Source organism: Helianthus annuus, chromosome 4, assembly GCF_002127325.2.
Source record: "Helianthus annuus cultivar XRQ/B chromosome 4, HanXRQr2.0-SUNRISE, whole genome shotgun sequence".
Taxonomy (NCBI): Eukaryota; Viridiplantae; Streptophyta; class Magnoliopsida; order Asterales; family Asteraceae; genus Helianthus; species Helianthus annuus.
In genome coordinates this window covers 145,720,365-145,748,178 of record NC_035436.2, presented here as the reverse complement: position 1 = coordinate 145,748,178, position 27,814 = coordinate 145,720,365, and the positions used below count along the sequence as shown (strand labels likewise).

The 27,814-nt window shown below is 33.8% G+C and overlaps 3 long non-coding RNA genes across 9 annotated transcripts; 1 reads left to right on the top strand and 2 right to left on the bottom strand.

The window, feature by feature from the left end:
- Window positions 1–25: 25 nt before the first annotated feature.
- Window positions 26–3,300, top strand: LOC110936739. 7 transcript variants are annotated; one of them, XR_002590238.2, is made up of 12 exons: window positions 26–184; window positions 289–405; window positions 510–591; window positions 679–727; window positions 859–958; window positions 1,071–1,200; window positions 1,287–1,325; window positions 1,405–1,622; window positions 1,724–2,011; window positions 2,259–2,387; window positions 2,503–2,795; window positions 2,927–3,300. It is a non-coding gene; the product is annotated as an uncharacterized LOC110936739 (long non-coding RNA). The 7 variants fall into 7 exon arrangements; XR_002590240.2 differs by having other exon boundaries at window positions 1,071–1,325; window positions 2,503–2,566; window positions 2,653–2,795; XR_004891428.1 differs by adding an exon at window positions 2,085–2,209 and having other exon boundaries at window positions 1,071–1,325; window positions 2,293–2,387.
- A 2,150-nt stretch (window positions 3,301–5,450) lies between these two features.
- Window positions 5,451–6,244, bottom strand: LOC118491354. Its single transcript, XR_004891425.1, has 2 exons — window positions 6,092–6,244; window positions 5,451–5,842 (listed from the first exon to the last, which is right to left on the bottom strand). It is a non-coding gene; the product is annotated as an uncharacterized LOC118491354 (long non-coding RNA).
- Window positions 6,245–19,722: 13,478 nt separating this feature from the next.
- On the bottom strand, window positions 19,723–20,462 carry LOC110934798. The gene is made up of 3 exons (XR_002588632.2): window positions 20,161–20,462; window positions 20,005–20,076; window positions 19,723–19,837 (listed from the first exon to the last, which is right to left on the bottom strand). It is a non-coding gene; the product is annotated as an uncharacterized LOC110934798 (long non-coding RNA).
- Between the last annotated feature and the right edge of the window lie 7,352 nt (window positions 20,463–27,814).

Genomic DNA, 27,814 nt, shown 5'->3' with positions numbered 1-27,814 from the left:
ACCATTTCAAAACATTTCAAAATCGCCCGCTTCCCTGCTCCTCTCTCTCTCTCTCTCTGGCGATTCCAGATCTGGATCTGGATCTAGGGTTTTCCTCCATGAAAATTTCACCAGATCTATGAAGATTCTGACCTCTCAGTTCTGATTTAGGGTATTTTTGGTGTTATTGCTACCTTCGTCAAGGGTAAGTGACGCTGTGTTTTGATTTTGAACACTATTTCTCATTCATTCAATGGATTTCACTTACATTTGTTTGTGTTGTGACATGGATCGTTTTTTTTTTTGTAGGTCATGGTTTAAGGAATGTGTCACGTTTCTTCAGAGATTCCAGTCGGAATCCGAGCCGAGATAATGGATGCTCTAGGGTTTATGAAGGTTTGATGAACTCTGCTGCGTGTACCAGCGGTAATCTTTTGCATAAATTTGACCCCATTGTTGAGATTGTATGTATTTTGTTTCTTCAGTTTTGGTTATTTTTTAATGTTTTTTACTTTAATTTTGTTTTGTAGAAACACAAAGATCCTCTTTAAATGACTTCCGGTAAGACGATTACGGTTCCGGCGTGCTGGACTGCCATATCTGTCAAAAAGGGTAACAATCATGTCTACCTATTTTTTTTTGTTATTTGAGTCGATCTACCTTTTTTGTTTGTGTGTAATACTTTCAAATATGTGTTAGGTTCCTCAAAGATAGTGGTTGTGGGTGGAAGACGATGACACAAGCCTTGGTAATTTCAGATATCTATTGACCCTCACCCTAAGTACTTTGCGTTTTAGTTGATTTATATTTTGATTATTTGATGATTAATGTTAATATATTACGAATTTTAGTTGATTTATTTATGTTTTTTTTTGGAAGAATCAAATCCATGTTTACTCGACCTCCATATTTTGAGGGTAGAAGTGAAGATGACTTCTTTGACAGGACTTAAAGCAAGTTGAAGTTTGCACCAGATAAGGTAGATTATGTTTGAGATGCGGTTTTTGACCTTTATTTAAACAGTTTACTTTGGTTTCTAGACGCCAATATTTGATTTATAATTACAAGTGATGCAAGTGTTGTTTTATTAGGGGATGCGTTTAGATGGTTGGCTGGAAATCCTTCCCACAAACTGGATATAATGGCTCAGTGTGGCTAGCAGTAAGTCCTGCTGACTTACTGCTGACCCTTCAGGCTCCACATAATCTTGATGTCTTATAAGTGAGTCGTTACCGTGTTATGAATGAATCTGGGTGACCCCTGGTATATGATTCTTTCTAATCTCCATCAATATGTTATTAAACCAGGTGGGGTTTACATATTTGTGCAACATGTAGCTGCCCAAGGTACTAACTAAACTGAATCTACTGATTAACTTACTATTTCAAAACTGCAAAAGTAATCGATTCTATTTTGTTGGATCAGATGGTACATTTCCTAAAGTTATACAACGCACTTTGGATCCACTGTAGCAGGTGGTTGCGGATGGATGCCATCTTACAAGGGAAACCGGAGACAGAGTAATTCGATTTGGGTTATTTACAAATGAGTCATCTGATCTGGGTAGTTGAAATCCGATTATATGAAGTCTTAATATGATTGTAGAAGAGACGACTTCATCCACCAGCGAATCCAGTATCAAGGTCAGTTTAGGATAATCATTTAACTTGACAACTCCATGTTAATATTGTTAATCACGTTTTTTTCCTTCTTTATGAGCTGTAATGTGGTTTTTGTATATTAGGGGAGCGGGAGCGGCAACAAACTTACTACTGCAACGGATGATGACCTAGAATTTGATATTCAAGAGGGATATTCAGATAGTTTTCTACGCTGGATAACCAATGGAGAGACTCTATGCCACTAATGTGTCCGCGTTGATGAAATGAGCTGTTTGAAACAGGTCGTGTTAGTTGACCACTAATGCATGATTTTGTGTATGTGAATGCATGACCGATACTTGCACATATTGGATCTCCGGTCTCCGTCAGTTACGAAACCTGTCCAAAGTGTAGAAGCCCACCAAAGTGAGGTAGGCACAACTCATCATTATGAAAGTGATTATGCAATATCAATTTATCTTTTTTTTGAATTATTTTAGGTAGGTTAACTGCTTAGCTTTCAACCCTTTTAATGAATGGGTTGTAGCAACCGGGTCAACAGACAAGACCGTGAAGTTGTTTGACTTGCGAAAGTTCCAGACGCATCTCCATAGTTTTGGTTTTCACAAGTAGTTCTTTAATACATTTTATTTGAAGCGTCTTTTTTTTATCCTACAGCGTCAGCTGAATTGTTATATTGTGTTACCATAAGGAGGAGGTGTGTCAAGTTGGATGGAATCCACAGAATGAGTCGATTTTATCTTCTTGTTGTGCTAGTAGGAGACTCCTGGTGTGGTATCTTAACATGTACGCATTTGAAATGTTCATTATATAGCAGTTGTATTTTATGTTAATTTTAAGAGTAAATTAATTAAATTGCTTCTAGATAATGGTGTTTACTTTCATCTTTTTTATGGGCCAGCAACAAACGATGATGCTGTAGATGGGCCACCCGAATTGCTCTTTTGTCCATGGCGGGCATACAAGTAAAATTTCGGATTTCTCATGGAATCCATGTGATGACTGGGTCATTGCTAGCGTTGCTGAAGATAATATACTTCAAATATGGCAGATGGCTGAAAATATCTACCACGTTGGTGGTGCGGCTCGAAGAGGCGAAGCGGAGCGACTTGTTAAGGGAGTGAATTTGTTGGTGGCTTCCCCTGGTAGACTTCTTGATCATCTGCAGAACACCAAAGCCTTGACAGTCATAAGGTGCTTTTTCTGTGCATGTTTAGTTATTGGACTTAATCGAATTAATGATGTGATTAGTTGGCTTGCTTTCTAACTTTACATCTAACTATGCCGGTTTTGCATGTTGGTGGACCATTTGGTGGGGCCAGTAGTGGTTATGAAGTCTCAAGTGAACTACATGGTGTTAATTTGTCTGTGGTTCTTACAGCCACAGTGGCTATTGATCCGATTTTTGACCCATTTCATGAGTATTTCCATTCGAGGCGATGACATCAAGAGAATAACCTTCTGAACACGATTCTTATAATGTTTGGGATCTTTTTCGTGCTTATGATGATCATGTAAATCACTGATCAGAATGTTGGGAGTTTGAGTGTTTTAGTTGCTGGTTATTGTTGGCATCATGTTGATGATAGTCAGATAGTGTGTTCATATAATACTTTGTAATAGCACTTATAATGGTTCCACATTTGTTGAAGATGTGGAATGGGAGTTGAACTTAAAGCAGATTTGAGGTGCATATATACTTGTTTTGAGGTAGGGGTTACAATTGTTGAACTGAAGAAAACGAACACAGGTATTTATTTGTGTCAAAAAATATCTTTATTAATTACGTAGCTTAAACACGATGCGTGTAACCCATTCATATTAACCAAGTTTGGGGAGGGGGGGGGGAGGGTTGTATAAAGTGCTTCTAATTAACCCGAAAGCCAAACTGGTTAGCAGGTTGAACTTATTATATATATTATATACGATTTTAATTGTAAATGGATTGATGATGAGTTGATTTGTGAAATGAAATGAGTTAAAATGTCATAATAGAACACTGTATAATTAATTAAACTTGTTAAATAGACGAATTCGAACATGACTGGTTTATTAAATGGATTAGACACAATAACCCAAAATTTAAATTATTTGTTTGTATTGTTTTAAGTCTTGTTTCAGATTGTGTCAAAAGTTAATAGATCGAAAAGGCTGCTGATCCAGCTTTAGAAGAGGTAAGCAACGAAAGACACAACGGCTGCAAGTAAAGCAGGTACCCGCAACACCGTTCCATCGCTATCCATTGATGAGGAAGTCTCTGGTGCGACACCAAACTCCTGAGCCATGGTTCCAGTACTGTTGAAGGCTATACTAGCTAGCTCGACACTTTCCATTTCGGTGAGTGCAGAGAAAGATAGGTTTAATAGCTTGTATAAGTGTTGGAGTTGAAGTAGGATTAGAGGTAGTTTAGTGGGGATTAGTGGAGGAATTTAACAGCTAATAACATTGTTAGTATTATTTATAAAACAAAGCGTTTTCATTTGAAAGGAAGTGAGTATCAAATTAGGAGACCTTTAAAAATACATGTAGATTCATTTTTCCAATGTCTGTGTTAATCACTCTCTTTGATATAATTCGACTGTATACTTAAATGAATCCTTATATTAGATACTATATTAGATGTTTATTAACATGAGTGATTTGATCATGCATGGTGAAATTAAATTTGCATGTCAAGAATTGTAATTTTATTGAGCATGATTTCTGAGGCACAATTTTTTTTAATCTATTAAAGCTTTTAGTTTAATAAAATCTTTTAATGTAGCAAACCTGGAAACTAAAATCTTTCTTATTTAGTATGTTGTTTGATGTTTGTTCCTTATCATTCCTTATGTTCTTTTAAATTAGATTGAATAAACGTATCTAACAACCTTAAATTTTCTTCGTACTCACTTCAAAAATTCCAAAAACATCCAAGGCATAGATAGATCAAAAGTTAAGCTAAATTGGAAATAAGGCCTTTCATGTATGAGTCGAATGTATCCAAAAGCTATGATGGAAAGTATAGAAGAAATGTGAATATGGAGTCCTTAAGGTGCAGTTTTTGTGTTTTCTGTTGCTTCACGAATTTGTTTTTGGTTATGGCTCAAAACCGAACCGCCCCGTACATAGCCCTAAACTCACCAACCTAAGTGATATGTTTCCCGCCGCATCGCGCGGGTAAACGACTAGTTAATATATATGTATATATTTATTTGTTTAGAAGGACAGATTAACAACCCGTGAGTATTCACGGGTTATAACCTAGTTAAACACACATTTGAGTCAATTATTTTTATGTGGGGCATCCATTGTAGTTTTAGTTTGAAAATGAAACAATAATTATAACGTGCCAGGAAAAATAAATAAATAAATACTAACTTATTGATTTAAGTCGGGTAAGAAAAGAGGTTTTCATTTTGTAATATCTTTTACTTCTAAAAATTAATTATTTACTCTCTTTTATATATATCGATTGTACAAATCATCATACCAATCTTTTCTCTTTCTTTTTTTTTTCAAAAATGACGGTTACATATATGGGTCTTTTTTTTTCATTTTATATTTGTATAAAATTATAACTATATTAAATTATATAAGAATATATAAAAACGTTATTTAATATATATGTTATAGTTATATAATAAAAGTGTATATAATTTAATATAAATATTATATACGTAACATATATAAAAGACTGTATATATAAACTTACATTTATATATTTAAGTATATACTATAAAATTTACATATTTGTATAACTAATACGTTTATCACCTTACTAGGTTATTACCCGGGAATGCTTCCCGGGTTATTTATTTTTATTAGTTAATAAACATGTTTTTTTTTTTGTTAAAATGTAACATATTATTTCATTAAACTTTTACACAACATTGATTAATTGTTAATACAATAATAAATTAAAAAATGTCTTCATAGATGTTAACAATAACAACTTAAGTAAATAGTGTCATTCAATGACATAAAAATGCGAAAAATTTACCCAGCTTCATTTGAGTGATCAAGAAATTAAAGAAAAACAGAACTCCACTACTTATCATCCTAACCAAATTCAATTCCCACACGGTATACATTTAATAAACAAATGACCCGATGCGACCCAACTCGAACGTACCAACCTTCAATGCTGCATCACTTGTGATACCAAATTCAACAAAAAAGACGGCTCAATCTTGTTTGTGTTCTCTTTCACCTCTGCTCCTTCATCTTCGTTTTTGAAACACGCAACTGCACAAAATATTCTACACACACATTGGTTTATCACATAAACAATCCCTTATTTCAACTAATTTCAAAACAAAATGATTGATCGATTAACAAAGTTGATTCTACACAAGAACAAACCCTAAATTGACACTGAATTTCGGCTCCCAAAAATCAATCAAGAACAATTTCTTCATTATTTCTTCTAATATGAATAAACTCGCTGAATTAAAAGCACACGTAAGAACCTTATAAACATATATAATGATTAAAAGATGAATACAAACCTAGCAAGTCGAATCTAGACTCGGATTCTCATCATCTATGTCGCATCCCACCCTCATTTTTGAAGAATATGGTGCGGCTCTAGGGTTTTGAGAGTGGAAACATAGAAAGAGGCCATATCAAATCTTGACCACCAGAAGCCATCTTCACCTTCCTGAACGAAAAATATCAATATGTAAAACTTGTATAAATGACCCATATTTCCTAGCTATGTTCTAATATAAGCTATAACTTTTACCTTCAAATCTTTAGCCACTGGTATCTCCTTGCGGACCAGACTTGTAGACACCAGCCAGATTTGACATATTCCAAATATATCCCTAGTCGGTCCACCCCACCTTTCTCCTGTTGACTGGTAGGATTTCGGATCCACTTCCAAATCCAATTAATAATGCCAAATCAAATTGTAGTCTAGAAACCCAAATCAACCTGACCTGCCTATTGACAAGTAACTCAGTCGAAATTAACGCATCTATTTACTAAAAAATTACATATTAGATGGATCAGAATTATAATATACGCATACATAACTACATGTTCCATATATTAAAAACTATTTATGAATTATGATTAATACATACTTAAATGTATAAATAAAACAAATACAAAGAAAAACGATACAACTCATTCGATATTATATAGTATTACAAAATTCTAATTTTGAAAAAAATGTAAAAATTAAAAATTATACATTACAATTAACACTTAATAAGATACCTCGTTCTCTCGCCTTCTTCCATACAATTTCATTGTTTGTTTTAATTTGCAGATCAGCAAGCATATCACAGGTCTTTTGATCTTGTTTCAGCAGAAGTGTGATAAACTCTTCTGCTTTTTCTTTAAACTCTGATGAAGGAGAACAGACGACTCAATCCAGCAGTGCAATGCTATTCCAGGTTTGCTTATAATATTTATCACTCAACATAGCAACTTTTTTGTTGATTTCTTCATCTTTTCTCTGTTCTTCAAGTGACCATCTTGAAAATTCAATTTTAAGATCGGCAGTTTCAGACCAGTGGTAGAAGCTTTTGCTGGCCATTTAGAAAGAGTGTTAGTGTTTTTTGGACAGTTTGTTTTAGGGTGAAGGGTTTTTAAAAATGAAGTGTTGATGTTTTCAAGTAAACTAATCATGAACCTTTATAGTGTGTAAAATGTTTGATGTGGTAAATGAACAGACATTACCTAATTATGATAACCTTTTTGAAGGTTTAAATTTTGTTCTTTGGTTTTCTAGATATTTAATTTTACTTGCTTTCCCATTAAATCATTAAATGTACATGTTTTTTAAATATAAATTTATACACGTTTTCCCATTAAATCATTAAATGTACATGGTTTTTAAATATAAATTTTTATTTAATGGTTGCATTTAAATCTGACCTTTGGGCTGTTACAGATTCTATATAATACCATTGACAATTCGAATGTTGTTTCATCATACACAGATTCATTCACTGAAAGCCAAAGATCAAGTGTTATTGTTTGCTTTAGTTCTTATAAATACATTAAAATGGAGTCATATTCTTTCGATTTCAAGCAACGCTTTATTAAACAAATCGAAGAGCAAGTTTTGGCTGATAGGTCTACTCTTCAAGAGTTGAAGAGGTGTTTTAACGGACTACAACTTGGTCTCCTGACAAGAGACGATGTTTCGAGAAACCTGAGGGCGATGCCAACTACTTCCGTTCGTGACCTATGTATTGCGAGTAATATAGAGTGTGGAGATAGAGACCTAGAGTTCATGAGAAAGATCAATGACATACATCGTGAAGTTCAGTGCTCCATGGAGTTGAAGTTAAAGTTTCTTGATTCTTGCTATTAGAGTTTAAGTGTCTGATTAGTTTTGTTTTTATATGTAATTGTTACTTTTTAAATACTTTATATGGATAATCGTATTATTTTTACTTCTTTTTAAACTTTTCGATTTAACAGTGTTTAATCTTTATTTAATTTTCTCCTTTAAGTCTTTAATAATCCTCGAAGCCAAACAGTGACAGCAGCACTCAATATGCTAGTCTTATAGAGCCAAGTTTATATCTTTTAATATATGTTCATTTATTTAACAACATATTTTGATAACAAACGAAGGTGAACACGAAAATAATTTTATAGCACCGAGATTAGAAAAAGACGTATAACAGGCAAGAAAGTAATTTTATGAAACCATGTTGAGGTAAAATGAGAAAAACAACCGTGTAGTCATTTAACATGATTTTCGTCCTAATTTACAGCAAAAAGATGACAATAAAAACCCTAATACCTTCAACCTAGATAATCCTAGAAATCAACCTAAAACAGTCTACAACACCCAAAAGTTAGAGTTTATACTATGCGGCTTGCTTAAAAAAGGCCTCGGAAACACAGAAACAGATTCAAACTGAAACTAAGTTACAACATAGCAATGTTGAACTTCTACTCTAATCACATTGTTTAACACCATGAATGACAATATAAAGTTTATGCTTAAGATACATACCAGAAGTCATTATGATAGAACAACCATTAGTTGTTGGAAACATGAAGCTTTGACCTATCAAAAAGTTTGATGGTTGTTTTGGTATCTCCAATGGCCTACCTACACTTTCAAGCCATTCAATAGCTTTAAACCTTGTCATAGCTACAAAAAATGAAAAACAAATCAATTAATCAACAACGTTTCTATTGTTTTGTTATAAAGAATTTGAAAGCAAAATTTTTATATATAGATAACTGCTCCTTGGACTTACCTTGAAGGTAGAGTAACACTAAACGATACCATTTCAAACTTGAGCGAAAACAACACTAAAGGATACCGTTTCGTAATTATCACATCAGGGAGGACTACATAGCATACCTGAGAGATTGACACGTAGCCAATTCTATGTCCTCATCTAAGCTCCTTTAATAGATAACATCATGTTCAAGATAACCTTTTTCGTGTTCATGTGAGCAAGAAGAGAGAAAGACACAAAGGATGTGTCAAACACGGTTCACATGATACAGATTTGACACCTGAACATGTATCATCTGAACTATGTTTCACACCTCCTTTGTGTCTTCCTCTCTCCTTGCTCACATGAACACGAAAGAGCTTATCTTGAACATGAGTAATAACACAACTGTCTTCTACATCCATTGCTAGATTCAAAGGGAAAATATGGTCAAAATCAAGAAACACAAGATTAATAATATTTAATGTTTTGAATTTGATGGTTGATACCTTTAAGATGAAATCGAAGTGGTGAACAGTCTTACATCAGATGCAATATACCTACGCAAGAGACATCAATTAGTTTCAGCAAATAGAAAGGATCTTTGAATTACCTAAATACCTAATTTCAAGACCTAAACTGTACGCAATTTAAATTATCAACAATTTTCATCAGCAATTTTAAAACAGAGATCTTGTACCTGATAGAAGACAGTTGACTGCAGAGCACTATGAAAACACTACATGTAATGAAAAACCCCAAATTAGAACCATAATTTCTAAAATACAGCAAATTACCACAAATAAAGCTTTTAAATAAAGCAAACTTCAAAGTAAAATAAAACACCACATGCAATAAATAAAGTTTTTGCCCGGTTTAGATTCCTTGAAAGTTTCTCCAATTCGCTGAATTCACTTGCACCAGTCTGTGTCGGGTTCCATCTAAAACCTGTTGTGAGAATCCCATTAACCATTTTGACCCGTTCTGCAACAATTGCCTTCTTTACTTGTTTTGGGGATACATCGCTGGAAAGTAAACACGCAATGAACAGTGGATGAGCCAGTAGTCATTCTAGACTAATACCCATGCCATCCAATACATTTAAAATTTTGGCAAAAATTTAACCCAAGCATCTTAATCGACATATATAACCCAAAGGATTTTTGCTTTCGAGTGAGGAAAACGATTGTAAACTCATAAATTCATTATATGCATTATAATAAGCTCTTTAGGCATGGAATAAAAAGTTAAATAAGGTAATTACACATGTGATAAAATATATAAAGTTGATAAATGCACGTATTCTAAATTTATAAATAGTGTACAAAGTAATGGTATATGTGTTTTATGTTTATAATAAAGAAAACATGTAAGAAACAAAAAAAAACTTCAAATTAACAGTGATTGTCTATTTTGTTACAATCCACACTACGTGAAGATGATTAACCAAACAAAGCATGATCATATGATAAATTAAAATAACATTTAAACAACTTCCACTTCAGAAACATTAAAGTAAACAAAACTCTTTTTTCAATATTATAATTATTTTTTTGAACGGTCAACATAATCAATCCCGAGCACTCTCGGGGCACCCACTGGACCAAACGGGGTACTCAAAGAGTAACCCGAGTCCACCACCAATTTCGGGGAAAACCCGGTAACCCACCCGCCCGTAGGCACGATGGTGAAATTACCGGTAAACCCGTTTGGCTCAAGGACCGAACCCTGGTTTCCCTGGGTCTCCTATCATTACTCATGAGTGCTTCACTCTGCACCAAGTGGGAGTTGAACCTGTATCTCCTAAGAGAAATACAAGCCTTCCACCACTTGATCTATCATTGGCTAACATTATAATTAACTAATTCAAATTTCCAAAAAAAAAAAAAAAAACATGAATTCATCTTTTTTTTTAATCCCATAAACATGTATCAAAATTTAATCATGGTGCCAAAAACATGCTTAACTTAAAAATAATAATAAAGAAAAAGTCCAAAAGCAAACAAAGAGATATAAAAAACCACCAAAATTTTGAGACCATTTGCATCCAAATAAACTCGTCGGACAAAATACTATATTATTTAATTGACCCCTGCATATAACTCTTTGGATATTACTAAGAAATGAAGATTATCAACCCGAAATGCACAAATCAGAGGCTTAACATAAAAATTGAATTTTTAAGTCAAACTAATGCAAATTCCAACAATTTTCAAAACAAAATAAACCAACATAGAAATAGAAATTAACAATGGAATACCGAGGTGACGAAAATCACCATCGACGAATGATGTCCACTGCCAATTCAAAGAACTAACACACACTTGAGTTACAATCAATATAGAAGACCTATAAGCATGCCAAATGACAAATCAAGAAAGGAAACATTACCTCAGCCCCCACCTTTTGACGGTTTGAAGAATCAAGAGTTGCCTCAAACGATCATCTGAAAAAACGTTGTGAGTGGTGATGCAGGTGTGCAATGCCTGATGTAGTTTGGCATAATGGTGGAGTGTTTGGTATTTGTGTTTCGTTTAGCATCTGAGCACAATCAAAAGTGAGTATAATATATAAAAAGTGAGTATAATATATATACAACCACCAGATTCACTCGGATTCAAAGAACGACTAATAAAAGGCATGATTAAGACAATTATGATTACTCTACAAGTCACTCGAGTTGACCCATTTCACTATAACCTACTCAACAATGTTCCCAACACATAAAATCAAACAATAAATAAAATAAAAGAAAGATAGTATGAGTCAATTAAAAGGAGACCAGTGTTTATTAGTTTTAGTACGTCTCAACCAACCGCACAATCACATCCAGTCGCTTATCATGTATCTTCGCTTCTTAGTCAGCTGCACTAACCTTGGATATTCTCTCTTACATCAGGAATGAACTTTGTAATCTTAAAAGTCAAATATTTGAAAATCTTATTAGAACGTAATGGTTTTCCCACTCCACATTATTCAATATCATGTACCATGCAGCCCTAAATTCTAGTACGCTAGAACCTAACAAACTGAACAAAAGCGTAAACAATTTCACGTATCTATTTTGCAACAAAAACTTATCTAAATTGATAAAAACCTTAAGTCTAGTAAAGTTAAAGTTTTTTTTCCTACTGAAGGTCAAATTCCTAAGCAAGCTCGACTTTGGGGCAACCTATAGATTACAATTTACAAATGTAGATATGCAAAAAACATACAAAAAAATCGAAAACAGATTAGTATAGTACTTTTAAACCAGGAGAACAGACGGCTGTCATCGAAAACAAATAAATTTACATCAATAATTTACATCAATACCTTCGATACATGTTGCTCTGACATCATCGGATCTTTATGTGCGTCAAACTTTAGGTCTAGGCAACAAAATTCCACCTAGAATCATCAGCAACATGAAAAGTAGAGCATGCACTGCTTATTAATTGAAGATCAATCATACAATATCAAGCATACACAACCACCAATGCACACCTTACAATGCTTTTCTCCTCCGTGCACGTTGCTAAAAAGTTAAAACTCGATTAATATCGACCGTATAAAATTTACAGAAACAGGTTTAAAAATGTAAAAAACTTACAGGCTGTTGAGATAAGTGCAAGAGCTCAGATTCTGAGGTATGTGCCCCTTGAGTTTGTTCCCGGCAACATTACTGTAACAACCCTCGTCAAAACCACTATTTATTATATTATTTTATTCAATAGGAAAACCTAATTAAGACACCCAAGTAATTCTGCACAAACCCTGAAAGTTTCAGAGCAATTGAAATCAGAATCAGGGCCCCTAAAACTCAAGGGGGGTAAAACCTAGTTGACGATTATCTACTTAAAATGTTGTTGAAATTTAATTGGACCAAATTTCTGACTCATCAGGGCTAGTCCCGTGGGGGGCAAGCCAAAGAATTATAGGTGTCCCTTACGGACCGTAAGGGCTCAGGCTTACGGTCCGTAAGCAGGAGCAAATTCGTGTATAAATAGCAGACTTCGGGACTTGCTTCTGGGCACAAAAACGACGCTCAAATTCCAAATTGACGTCGAGTTATACTTTTTCTACTACCCAAACACACACACCTCGAAACGCTGCCGCAATCAGGGTAATAACTCGATCGCTATTACGATTCAACGTCCGACCGATTGTAACTATCCAACGATTGTCCGGGTGATGCTCAAATTGAGCTTATACTTTGTTATTCATCATGATTTCGACTTGAATATTTGAGTGTTGTTCGAATTCGGACTATGCTCTGTTATTCGTTGCGAATCCGATTGAATTGTTAAGTATTGCACTTGTTAATCGTTGTGAAGGTTTAATCTCGTGAATTGTCGTAACTGCTGTATTAGTTACAACCCCGTTTGTGTGAATTGTTATTAGGTTAATCAAGGCAATTCAGTAGGCCAGACTCTGCTCAAATTAAATCTGCAATATATCAAGGCTTACCTATAGACTAAACTTTGCCCGTAGAAATCTGCAATGTGAGTTCATTTCTCTTTTCTCACCGTTTGTGAGTCCATACTCTTTTATCACATTTTTATCACCTTTTTGTGATACAATTATATTACAAATGCTTTCTAAAAATCCTAAATGGTTACCAGTTATACTTACAGTGATTAAATTATTATATTTTATAATAACTGCTGGTATGGGAAGTTTTATACATTATTTGATCCTCTTTACGATTAGCCAGAAAGTTAGCTAATAATAGCATGACCACATTATAACTAATATTATCTTAACATTAAATTTTTAATAAATTTAATGTATGTTTAAGAATAAATCTAAATGGTGGATACCATAATAAAGTCAAGTATAATGTATTCTATTTGTAGTCAGGTTACTATATCATGATATTACAATTAGTGAATTGACATATTGGATAAGTTATAATAGTTGACATAAAATGTCATTATTCTGGATTACATGATTTTGTGCCATAAATAATATATTTGACAAAGTAATGTCATAGGACATCATCATGTCCAGCGTCACTAGTTGAAAGAATGATCAACAGTGATATGACCAAAGACACTAGTTGAAAGAATGATCAACAGTGTTATAATTAGAATCACTAGTTGAAAGAATGATCAACAGTGATATAACCAGAGTCACTAGTTGAAAGAATGATCAACAGTGATATGACCCCGTCACAGGAATCGCCTAATGACAGATAAATTGAATAATAGTAAAGTATAGTTATTTGGTAAATTCACTATTGGACGAAAGTAAACCAATGAGTGATATTATTGCTGTTATATTGGAACTGCCATCATGTGACAAAATACTGATTGAGTGGGGTAACTACAAATAAATATAAAAACCTTAAGACTGTAAGGTATAACAATATATTTTATAAAAATGGAATGATCTCACTCAGTATTTTTCACTGACAAAACCTTTTTCGATGTTTCAGGTAATTACCATAGATTGGAATAAAGGCTAGATACGACACTGAAAGGCATCAAGAAGTGGTTTATTTTAATCAAATTAAGAAATATTGTTTTATAAAATAAAATTTATCTTTATTAAAGCTACCATCGTAAAACAGGGGTTTATCCCATTTAAATCATATCCGGTGTTTTATAAACTCTGATATTTTTCCTAACTCACGGTCCTGATGAAAATTCCGCTGCAACGTTTTTCAAAAATAACCACCGGTACCACTGGACTGCTCACGGCACCGATTCCGGCCAGGATGGGGTCGGGGGTCGTGACAGTAAAGGTGGTATCAGAGCTAAGCCACTACTTTGAGCCTATAAGTGTTGTGATAATAATATTTAAACTTAAATATAAGAGTTAGGAGATTGCTATTAACTGGTAGCACATCTGATAACATTCAAAGGTTGAATAAGAAAAGATGCCTTAGTATAAGTTAAGCCACTTGTTTAAGCTATTTAGGTGTTCTTTAATACCTAAACAATAAAGTTAGGAAACTAATACAAATTAACTTATGTGTTGTACATAAATATGTATATGTCAATATGCACATATAATATCCTGGAGGTATTATTTTGTTTTAATTATTCTGTGATATTAATAAGTGAAAATATTTGCAATTCAGATGTCGAATGAAGTATCACATAATCCAGAAGCTCATACTAATAATGAAAATCCTTTGGATAAAAATGCTATAGAAAATCTAATAGCTCAAGGAATAACTAATGCTTTACCTTTAATAATTAAAGCTGTTAAAAATCCCGTAGAACCCACCAAAGTTACGAGTAGCAAGGATACCCGTGACGATAGTTTTAACCATAGTGACAATAGTGGTAATAATGATATTACCAAAACCCCATTCCCCAAGAGAAAGAAGGCCATGACTCTCGGATGTACCTACAAAGAATTTCTAGCCTGTAAACCAACCGAGTTCGCGGGCAGTGAAAGTGCCACGGCTGCTCTACGATGGTTGGAAAAGACAGAAGCTGTTCTTACAATCAGCAAGTGTGCCAAAGAAGATAAGGTGATGTATGCATCTAATCTCTTTAAGGAAGAAGCCTTAGAATGGTGGAATACAATTCTTCAGGCAAAAGGAAGGGCCATGGCTTATGCCATAAACTGGGAAAAATTCAAGGAAATGGTAGAAAGAAAATTTTGTCCTCCTTATGAAAAGGAAAGAATAACTAACAAGTTCTTAAATCATAAAATGATAGATGTGAATTGTCGTGAATATACGACAACATTCTTCGAATATGCAAGAATGGTACCAACTCTGGCTTCGCCAGAACCCGTACTAATTTCTCGTTATATTTGGGGATTAGTTAGCGAAATCCGAGACATAGTCAAAGCCGTTAGACCACAGACTATTGAGGAAGCAGTTGAACTAGCTAACATGCTGAAAGGTGGACTAATCCGCACAAGAGAAGAAAACAAGAAAAAAGAGTTAGCCCAGAAAATTTTCCAAGAATTCAAGAAGAAAGAAACTGAACCGTCATTGGAGCAACCTATCTGCAGAAACTGTAACAAAACGCATTCAGGACGATGTCGTTTTAGGAAAACACCTTACTGTGACTTCTGCAAGATGACTGGGCATATAGAGGAAAAGTGTAGAAGGAAAACTAACGTCTGTTACAATTGCGGAGAAACCGGACACATCAAACCATATTGCCCGAAACTAACCAAAGCATCTGACAACAAGGCTAGAACAACAGACGGAGCTAAGAAGAACGCGCGAGCATACGTACTTACTACACAAGAAGCAGAGATGATTCCAGACATAGTCACTGATATATAATATCTAAGTTAAGTTATTATTTGACCCTAGTACAAATAAAAGTTCATAAATAAATACATTCTGTCAAATATTTCATCCATTTCAGATCCATAACAAACTTGTTTGGTTTTCACTTCCACTGAATCATTTATTTGGTTACGATCACCTCATGGTGACGTTTTCACAAATTCGAAGCTTGTGCTAATCTCGTTGCACCTCTTACATACGGGTTTAATTATTATTTATATTAAATCCGCTTTGATAGTTTATCTTATCAAAAGAAATCTTAACACAATCGTGTGCTAAGATAATGATACACAAATTCATTTCATATTTCAGTGTATCTCTTAATGATTTTTATATCAGCAATCGAGCGTTTCGTAATCTTTATTGCTTTATCATCTTTGATCGAAAAATATTATTTCATTATTTACATTTCAATTCAAAAAAATCCTACTAGATTTATTTGAAACATTCGGATTTACTTCATTTGATGGTGAAACTCATTCTCATTCACCGCTACTATTTCAATTACTACAACACCTTGTGGTGGCATTTTCTTTACCTTGAAGCTTGAGCTATTTCCAAAAACACTCCTAATATACGAATTTTAATTTTTGGTTCATATTCTTAACCAGTCTTAATACAACTATGTGTTAAGATAACAGTACACAAATTCGTATCATATTCCGGTGTACTTCCTAAACGTTTCTTTCATCATTTATCGAAAATTCTATAATATTTCATTTGGTCTTTTCATTATAAATTGAAACTCCTATTTGAAATGAATATCCAAGTTTTCTTCATTTAAACTTTCAGTTGATTATACGGTGAAATTGTTCGAGCACCGTAAATATTGAAATTATTCCAATCATTACGACACCTTGCGGAGTCGTTATAAACTTGTAGCTTATCATAAACATACGAATCATTCAAAACCCACGTATATCTTTCGTTTGACTCATCATTTGAAAGTAGTCTTGATACAATTGTGTATTAAGACAATGATACACTAAACTCTGTTGTATTTCGGTGTATCCTTGCAAATTCAATAATGTCAACACACTGATTTTTCTCTTGATATGATTCGAGAATTAACAATCATCTTCGTGCTATTATTCCATTCTGAGCTTATTGATTCTGAGTCTTCCCCAGTTGCCAATCAAAGTAAGTTTTCTTTTGACCATGCATTTTATTCTAAAAAGACATTCACTAATTGTAAACAGATATCTATTTGATCATATATCTGTTGGCTTGAACCTAGTCCCATTCGAAACTATATCATTTCATCTCATTCGGTTGTCATCGATTTCTTGAACTATTTCAGTTGAACTTTTTGAACCCTACTTATACAACTAGTATTCACAAAATTTGATTCTGTGTCATTTACCTTAAGAATCTAGTTCTATTGACTAAATTATGACATAAATCTAATAGAAATATCATAACCCAAATCTCGAGGACTAGATTTTTTTATTTAGGTGGGGAGGATGTAACAACCCTCGTCAAAACCACTATTTATTATATTATTTTATTCAATAGGAAAACCTAATTAAGACACCCAAGTAATTCTGCACAAACCCTGAAAGTTTCAGAGCAATTGAAATCAGAATCAGGGCCCCTAAAACTCAAGGAGGGTAAAACCTAGTTGACGATTATCTACTTAAAACATTGTTGAAATTTAATTGGACCAAATTTCTGACTCATCAGGGCTAGTCCCGTGGGGGGCAAGCCAAAGAATTATAGGTGTCCCTTACGGACCGTAAGGGCTCAGGCTTACGGTCCGTAAGCAGGAGAAAATTCGTGTATAAATAACAGACTTCGGGACTTGCTTCTGGGCACAAAAACGACGCTCAAATTCCAAATTGACGTCGAGTTATACTTTTTCTACTACCCAAACACACACACCTCGAAACGCTGCCGCAATCAGGGTAATAACTCGATCGCTATTACGATTCAACGTCCGATCGATTGTAACTATCCAACGATTGTCCGGGTGATGCTCAAATTGAGCTTATACTTTGTTATTCATCATGATTTCGACTTGAATATTTGAGTGTTGTTCGAATTCGGACTATGCTCTGTTATTCATTGCGAATCCGATTGAATTGTTAAGTATTGCACTTGTTAATCGTTGTGAAGGTTTAATCTCGTGAATTGTCGTAACTGCTGTATTAGTTACAACCCCGTTTGTGTGAATTGTTATTAGGTTAATCAAGGCAATTCAGTAGGCCAGACTCTGCTCAAATTAAATCTGCAATATATCAAGGCTTACCTATAGACTAAACTTTGCCCGTAGAAATCTGCAATGTGAGTTCATTTCTCTTTTCTCACCGTTTGTGAGTCCATACTCTTTTATCACATTTTTATCACCTTTTTGTGATACAATTATATTACAAATGCTTTCTAAAAATCCTAAATGGTTACCAGTTATACTTACAGTGATTAAATTATTATATTTTATAATAACTGCTGGTATGGGAAGTTTTATACATTATTTGATCCTCTTTACGATTAGCCAGAAAGTTAGCTAATAATAGCATGACCACAATTATAGCTAATATTATCTTAACATTAAATTGTTAATAAATTTAATGTATGTTTAAGAATAAATCTAAATGGTGGATACCATAATAAAGTCAAGTATAATGTATTCTATTTGTAGTCAGGTTACTATATCATGATATTACAATTAGTGAATTGACATATTGGATAAGTTATAATAGTTGACATAAAATGTCATTATTCTGGATTACATGATTTTGTGCCATAAATAATATATTTGACAAAGTAATGTCATAGGACATCATCATGTCCAGCGTCACTAGTTGAAAGAATGATCAACAGTGATATGACCAAAGACACTAGTTGAAAGAATGATCAACAGTGTTATAATTAGAATCACTAGTTGAAAGAATGATCAACAGTGATATAACCAGAGTCACTAGTTGAAAGAATGATCAACAGTGATATGACCCCGTCACAGGAATCGCCTAATGACAGATAAATTGAATAATAGTAAAGTATAGTTATTTGGTAAATTCACTATTGGACGAAAGTAAGCCAATGAGTGATATTATTGCTGTTATATTGGAACTGCCATCATGTGACAAAATACTGATTGAGTGGGGTAAATACAAATAAATATAAAAACCTTAAGACTGTAAGGTATAACAATATATTTTATAAAAATGGAATGATCTCACTCAGTATTTTCCACTGACAAAACCTTTTTCAAACATGTTTCAGGTAATTACCATAGATTGGAATAAAGGCTAGATACGGCACTGAAAGGCATCAAGAAGTGGTTTATTTTAATCAAATTAAGAAATATTGTTGTATAAAATAAAATTTATCTTTATTAAAGCTACCATCGTTAAACAGGGGTTTATCCCATTTAAATCAAATCCGGTGTTTTATAAACTCTGATATTTTTCCTAACTCACGGTCCTGATGAAAATTCCGCTGCAACATTTTTAAAAAATAACCACCGGTACCACTGGACTGCTCACGACACCGATTCCGGCCAGGATGGGGTCGGGGGTCGTGACAATTACTACAATCACACACCATAATTAACTTCCGGTTAAATAATTGGGAATTGCAGAATTTACAGGTCAAACAGGTCGGTGAGTTTTCCAAGATCCGGTGGAATATGACCCGTAAGCTGATTATCATTCAGTTCCCTATATAACAGAAATGCACGCGTTAAAGATTCGTAACATATATATAATATTCTAAGACTGACAATAAGCACGTAAGCGCGTATACAGGTAATGGAGCTTTGACATATTCCCGAGCTCAGGAGGAATCGATCCTGTCAACTTGTGTTATGGAGATACCTACAACAAAACCGAAGAACGCAGTTTCAGGAAGTTAATATATAAAATTTTCTTATGGAGAATACCATTAAGTGTTTATATAATCAAATTGCTAAATAGTCAAACATCTTATAAACTAACTATTACAACATCAGCACAACACAAAAATAACAAAATAACGTTCTCACAATTTTTCGGTATAAGTCAAGTTTCCAAGGATCGGAGGAATTTGACCGGTCAAATTATTGCAACTCAGGTCCCTGCAATACCGCGAAACAACCAACTTGAAAAAATTATTTAAATAATGGGTTTCAACTACAATAAAATAGGATGAAATCACTTACAAAACCGTAAGTGCCTGCACGAGTCCAATCACAGACGGAATTTCACCCGAGAATTGATTTCCTTGGAGAGATCTAAGATATGCCCAAAACCAAAAGATCTATATACAAAAGTCAAAGCTATATACAACACTACTTACAAATACCACAGGCTCGTTAGCTGACAGATGTTGGGCGAGAGCTCTCCTTCCAATTTGTTACCCCTCAATCCTCTAGTTACAAAATCATATATTTTGGTCAGACTTGTTAAACATGTAATATTTATATTAAAGATACAAGCTTTAGAAAGTTACAGATGTAATAATCTATTAATCGTAATCTAACAAACCAAAAAAACAGATCAGAACTGATAGAACAATAATCGCTAAAGAAAAGGATGGTTAATCATAATCTTGAATTGATAAGAAAGATGAAGAACAAAACTAAAAAACACACAAATTTAGATCGATGAAGGGATTCCAGGGTTCATATAAGAAGCGTTTTATCCCAAATCATATGTAATAGATCTGATTGTATACCCGCAATATAGATCGGCGCACAAAAGAAAAAAATCAAGAAATCGTATAATCGATTGAAGAACAGAGGTGATACATCATACCTGGGAGGGATTCGTTGTGATTATTTAGATGAAACGGCGAAGAAGAGTAGGAGATTAGGTTTTCTATAAGTTCCAATTGGATGAAGCGGCGAAGAAGAGTGGGAAATTAGGGTTTTCTGTTCCAAAAAAACTTGTTTAGGGTTTATATATGGAATCCAGATTGCATAGATGGATCGGGTCGCGTAGCTCAAAATGGGATCCGCGAGCAATGTAAATATCCATGGTATTTTCCCGCCAAAAAGGCATCCAAGAAGCTCTAATCTAATGCCACATCAGCCCAAATCTTCTTGTTTATTATATATAATAGATAATAGATATGTTTTAATATATATATAGATGTATTCATATGTTAAATACATTAATTAATTATTTATAATTTCCAAAGGCACTAGTTGTATAGCAAATTTTTGCATTTATATGCAATATTATACAAATGTCGAATTTTCACTTTATATATATAATATCGCATATTCATCAACAAATGGCATGACTTAAATGGTATCTATATATGACCGTGGGTATTAGTCATTATTAAAATTAGTTTTGTAAATAAAGAATATAAATATGAATATATATCATGGATTTTTTTATTGGATTTTTATAATATATAATTATGCATCTGATGGGGTACGGTACTAGACCCGACCCGAGCGGTCGGGCTTCCCGTTACTTATTGCTTTTATATTAACTATTTATTATTGTTGCTACTAACCCAACCGCGAGGCCCAACGCGATGTAGTTTACACTACTTTGGGCCGGAGCTTGTAGAGATAACCCCTAACTGGGCCTGGCCCATTGAGGTTAGGGGAGGCCCATATCCCCCTATATAAAGAGGTGTTCATCTCATTATTAGGGTAGATGAAATGGAGCCGCCACACTTTTTGTAGCTGGAAACAGGAGAGTCTTCTCCTACCGGCAATCTCTACAACTCCACTTTCTTCTCTTCTCCATTGCAGATCTAGGTTCAAGAGGAAGAACAAGGTGTGATTCTTCACCCTCATGTAGAAAGCGGTCCAATCATCCCGGCGGTGATTCCGTGTTTCTTCAGCATCTGTTAATTATAATGAGGAATGATTTATATTACCGAAATTTTTTATCTGTTTATTGCTAAAGTATATCAATATCATTCCACATAAAAAAGGCAATTACAAAGTAATGGCATATAGTCGGGCAACAAGTTACGCCTCCACCCCTTTTGAATTTGATAAAATTCTCTGTCCATATACATATTAGTTTAGGATAACCCATATGAGAAGAAAAGCAACACACCTTTTGTAATAATCTAATGGGTGCATATTCTTATCCATACGATATATTTATGTTTGGGATTTTATTAGCACTTTATGTCATAGTTTAAAACTTTGTATGCTTTCCGTGTTCATGTTTTTGTATACATGATGAAACTATTATAAGTGAAAACTAGAAGTGTTGTCGGAGAGATGCATAACCGTGTAACCAAATCAAAGTCGAACCGTTAGTAACAGTTTTGTTTGCTTTGGTTTTAATTTTGAACGGTTTAGTTCCGTTTTCGATGGTAGAAACCGTTAGGCTGATAGTTTGACCTAAAAATCGTCGAAACCGGACACCCCCTATTGAAGACATACACAATCAACTACCCGATGCAATGCACGGGTTGGTATCAACTCGTTATATATAATATAATACATCTGCCTAGGTATCATATAGGTACATTTAATCATATTGGTCACTCATACTGTGAGCTCAAAACATAGAAATCAAAATATGAATATTAAAATTTATCTACATAGAATAACACATAAATTGTTACATTAATTTCCTAACATAATGTTTAAGTTTTAGGTATTAAAAAACACCTAAATGGCTTAAACCAGTGGCTCTGATACCACCTTCTGTCACAGCCCTCGACCCCACCCTAGGAGCGGGAGCCGTGAACCAGTATTATATTAACGGTTGAATAAAAAGGTTGAGACATTCAAAATCAGAGGTATAAATCTCACTTGTAAATCAGAGGTATAAATCTCACAAACTTCTATGGTTAGTTAGGCTTAATAAAAAGGTTGAGACATTCAAAATCAGAGGTATAAATCTCACAAACTTTCTGTTTTGTTCAAAGGTTTAACCCACAAGTGATGTTCAAGTTCAAGACTTGATGGTTGTGTGATTTAGGATTAGCTTGGGCTATCCTATTTGTAAATCCACACATTGCTTGATGTTTTTTTTTTTTTTATCATAGATTAGTTAGTCATATTCTATTATTACTTGTAAGTTCATGACCCTCCTTGAATGTTTATAACATCAAGTGTAGTGGTGAACACTTAGAGGTGCCTAAATGGAAGACTTTTCTTCCTACCTCCTACATGAATGCTATGACACTTAAGAGGTTCCTAAATGGAGGATTCATCCTCCTACCTCATGCTTGATCTATTTGATATATTAACATATTACATAGCCTAAATATTATTTAAGTAATCAACCTTGATGATGAACTAATGCTCACTTGTTAAAGTATTGGTTACATCATCTAAAACATCATATGTGTTAAAGATTATTACTTTCGCATATGTACTTTCCATATTCCTTTTTAAATCCCGAATCTCGACTTTAAACATACCTAGAACTTTAACCCTAATACATTCATCCTCCCAACCCTATACACTCGTCAACACTTGGATAATCGGAAGACTTAGCAATTTTGTGAGTACACTTGACCCATTTTACCGTTTTCACACTTTTGGGTGTAACATGTTTTATATACAAAACACACTTAGTATACATACTCTTATGCAAATACATAAACAAACAATCCAATACATGCTTACTATTTTGTTATGCTTGATTCATGTTTTCTGGGTGATTCTTATGTGATGAACTTGTCATTTGCTTCGTACAAGGCTCCACTTAACATGTATAGCGCTATAGGAGTAATGCACCACCCGTGAACAAGAGGTCATGTTAGGTTTATTCATTCATACTTCCGTAAACAGAGGGTTGACTTGTAAATCGCATGCCAGTTTAATACGTAAATCTTGATAACTAGGTTTGTCATGTGGATTGTTCCTTATCATTTTTATACTTATATATTACGCACCAAACTTGTATGCTCGCCAATACTTTTTGTATTGAACTACACTTTTAAAACATGTTGCAGGTTTAGCGATGATATTGGTGATGCATGGAATCTAGTAGGATGCTTAGATACACACTTTAAATTTGTATTCTTATTGTATTGTATTTCATTATTCATGTTGTATTTGTTTTAAACCCTTGTAATTGACTCTTTAGAAATGGAATGAAATTTATTACTTAGATACTTGTCACAAATAGTGTTATGAAGTCTCTTGCAATCTATTTCGTCTCACTCGGATGTTTCCGCCATCGGTTGAGGTGTGACAGATTGGTATCAGAGCCATAACTATAGAGAATTAGGAAAAATTGCCATGCTTTTGACCTAGTCTATAGTTAAGCACCAAATTCGACCATACTTGCTTCACATGCTATTTTTATGAAACATCTTTATGTGCTATTCTTGAAATGTCTTTTACGTATTATTTTCTTGAAATGCTTTATGTGCTTATACTTATTATTATTTTTTTGAACATACGTCATTTTACTCATTTATACAAAAATCGAAACCACTCGTATTACATAAACGAGACGACTTCACCAAAATAGGCGTGAAACCCACAATTTGGTGATCAACTCTCAACCCACCTATTCTTTTTACACGAGATTCGCCATCAAGTTAGGAGTGACATCCTCACCTTGATGAAGAGTTTCCATTTCGAATTCTAGTGGACCCTCGTCAAAATGTCAAAATTAAATTTTTGACCCGACGAGTACCAACCACACTTAGGGTACGAAATCGTCAAGTTAGGGGTGAAACCCGCATCTTGTCAACTAGTCCAACTCCTTGATTTTCAAAAAAAAATCCCGCCAAGTCTCGAATATTCGATTGATTTGGAACATGTAGTAACTGGAAGGGTGAATACCGTTAACCGAAATATCGGCGAGAGTATTCCACCTATTAGGCCAAAGCATGTTTCTCAAATTCAAAAGAATTTTCGACCACTTTGGTTTAGTCAAAGTTCCGTTTTGGAACAACCCCAGTTTTAATCGAACCTACATTTTACTATTATCAATCTTATATGATACAATTCTCCCTTTTCAAATTCAAATTTCTTTCGAGATTATTTTCTTATATACACATCATACTAAATATTTCTTACATCTATACCTCATTCACATGCATGATTTCAAAAACGCCATTCGCTTTGATTTACATTCCTTGTAGCCCCAAAATGGAGACGTATCATCGAGATAGGAGTGATTTCCTTACCTTGACGATTAACTCCACTCCTTCTTTTCTCAAAACGACCTCAGCAACGAGTTAGGGGTGATTCCCTTACCTAGGTGATTGTTACCAAAACTTTCCTTCAAATATTTTATTATGCAAACCCGATCATGTTTTATACCTAGATAATTTATCATTTATCAACATGCCTACTTATATCAATTTCAAAATACATTGTTTTATCAAATGTACTTTTTATCCTACAATCTATTTTCACTTAACTCATATGCACGAGATTCTTAATCATGTCTTAAAACGTTTTACTACCCAAATTTCAAAACCTTACGAATTGCTACCTATCAATTTAATCGGTCCAATGAATCTCTTGCCCATGAACTTCATACTCGACTTAATCACTAAGACACACTCACGTTATATCACCATATTAAAAACTTTCATTCTCAATCGGAAATCAAACCAACCTTTCTCATACACTTATAAGATCTTATAGATGTTATATGATCGTTTTACCAAGGACTCTTTTCAACATCAACAAATCATTTGTTAGAATTTTTTTAAGGATCGACGTTTTCACAAGAACCTCCAAAATTTCAAAAATTTCTTGTTTTGGTGCAAATGACGCGAACTTATTATTTTCGAAAAATTTTCTACACCGCTTAATTCGTCATTCAAATTTCAAAACACGTGGGCAAGAAGACTTCATGGGGACCGATAACCTTCAACATACGTAAATTCTTTTAAAACAAAAATAGCATTTCCATTCGTTACAAAACACGTTATGCATAACCAATGAATACTTTAAATTGTCCTACATCTACAAACTATATTCTACCTTCCAAATTCAAACTCGATCTATTTTGATTCAATAAACTCAACATTTCACTTAAACAACTATACATATATATCACCATACACGTTTTAATCGATACAACGCGATGAAATCGCTTATGTCATTCGTTTTACGTATACGAATTTCTCAAACGTTTTATATGCCCAAATTCGTTATGCTCCAACATACACTATGTACGTAATTTTCCTTATTCGCATCTACACTTATACTTATACGTTTTATGCTTATACGTATTATACTCGTACTACTCTTACAAACTTTAGACAACTCACAAACGCATTATAACCGATTATCCACGACGATACTCCATTTTTAACACGCTACTTTCGTCTATCCAATACTTATGCCATTCTTATACTTGCGTTCATTAAGAGTCAGTCATTCACTTCTATACTCCTATTACTCTCCGTTATTCTTTGTCTTATATACAAACCTCATTTACTATCAAGTCTGTTTGCACGTTCGAATCCTAAAATACTTTCTTGGTTAGAACTAATTCCATTCTTTATTTATGCGCAAACATACTTAGTTGGCCGTTACCTCCCAAAACCATTTTTTTATTTAAAATACCTAACTTTCTCATTTTTCACCGATAAAGAATTCTCTACAAAACTGAGATTGTCAATGCTCTTTAAATCCAACGAAACATTTTTCTTACAACCAACAGTGCGACCACACTTTTCATCAAAATACATACCATTTTATACGAAAGCTTCCTTCTTAGCTAACACATTTTAAAATACCTCATCATTGAGTTATTCAAATTTGTTTAAACTCGATTGTCTATACACACACATGCACGTTTTACATATGCTCAATGCCTCGAATCATTTTAGACAAACGAACCCTTTTTACAAACCTATCTTTTCGTTCCTCGAAACTTCATACTTTCCAACACGCATCAAACTTCAAATCTCGAATTTAGTCCATCATTTTAACCAAAACGCTTTTTCAAAGGTCTTCCTTTTGAATAAATTTCGGGACGAAATTTCCTAAAGAAGGGGAGACTGTAACGCCCTGCTTTTTTGTAACCTCCTTTATTTAGAAAGTGTGTCTTGTATTTCTATTTTCATAAAGTTGTTTCTCTTGTAATCGTATCCTATTTTGAATTATTTTAAAACCGAGACTTTGATCGTAACAAAATTGATCTTCTATATGAAATATACATTCGTTTAATACATGATTCGTGATTCGCATAAACGTAATTTTAACTCACAAACAACGATCGTGTATTAGTAATTTCAAATCGACCATACATACAAACGCTTGATTATTCAATTACAAGACAAACAACATATATATTTTTCACTTATTTGATACCTAAACATATATTATACATACTTGATTTCTACATAGTCACATGTTTCCTTCTTTTTCTTACTTAAAAATATGTATGCTATACATTTTAGACCTTGTTACATGTTGGATACATATTAAACAACATGTAACACATTAATAAACAAAAAAATACCCAACTAATGAAATAAAAGAAATAATAATAAAAGTAACAAAGCTGACCAAAAAATTTTAAGTTGTGGTTAGTTGTCTTTTTTTTAATGCTAACTCCCAACTAAACATCATAAATGCTCACCTAACCCAACCACAACCTTCCCCTATAAAACTCAAGTGCTATCCAAGCATTTTTCACTTTCTTTGCACTCCCTAAACTCTCTCAAAATCGTCCATAATCAGCTGCGAAATCAGAGTTCGAGCAGAATTACCTTGCTTCACTAAAACAAGCATAACTTCCTCATTTCTTGTCCGATTCACTCGATTCTTTTTCCTACATGTTTGGATTAACCTTAGCTTCGTTTCCATTGATTTTCCACAGAGAACCAGGCCCTGGAACGTCACCAAAAGGGCTCCAAAGTTGACTGATTTTTCTGTTCTTGTTTCAAACTTTGATAAACTTGAT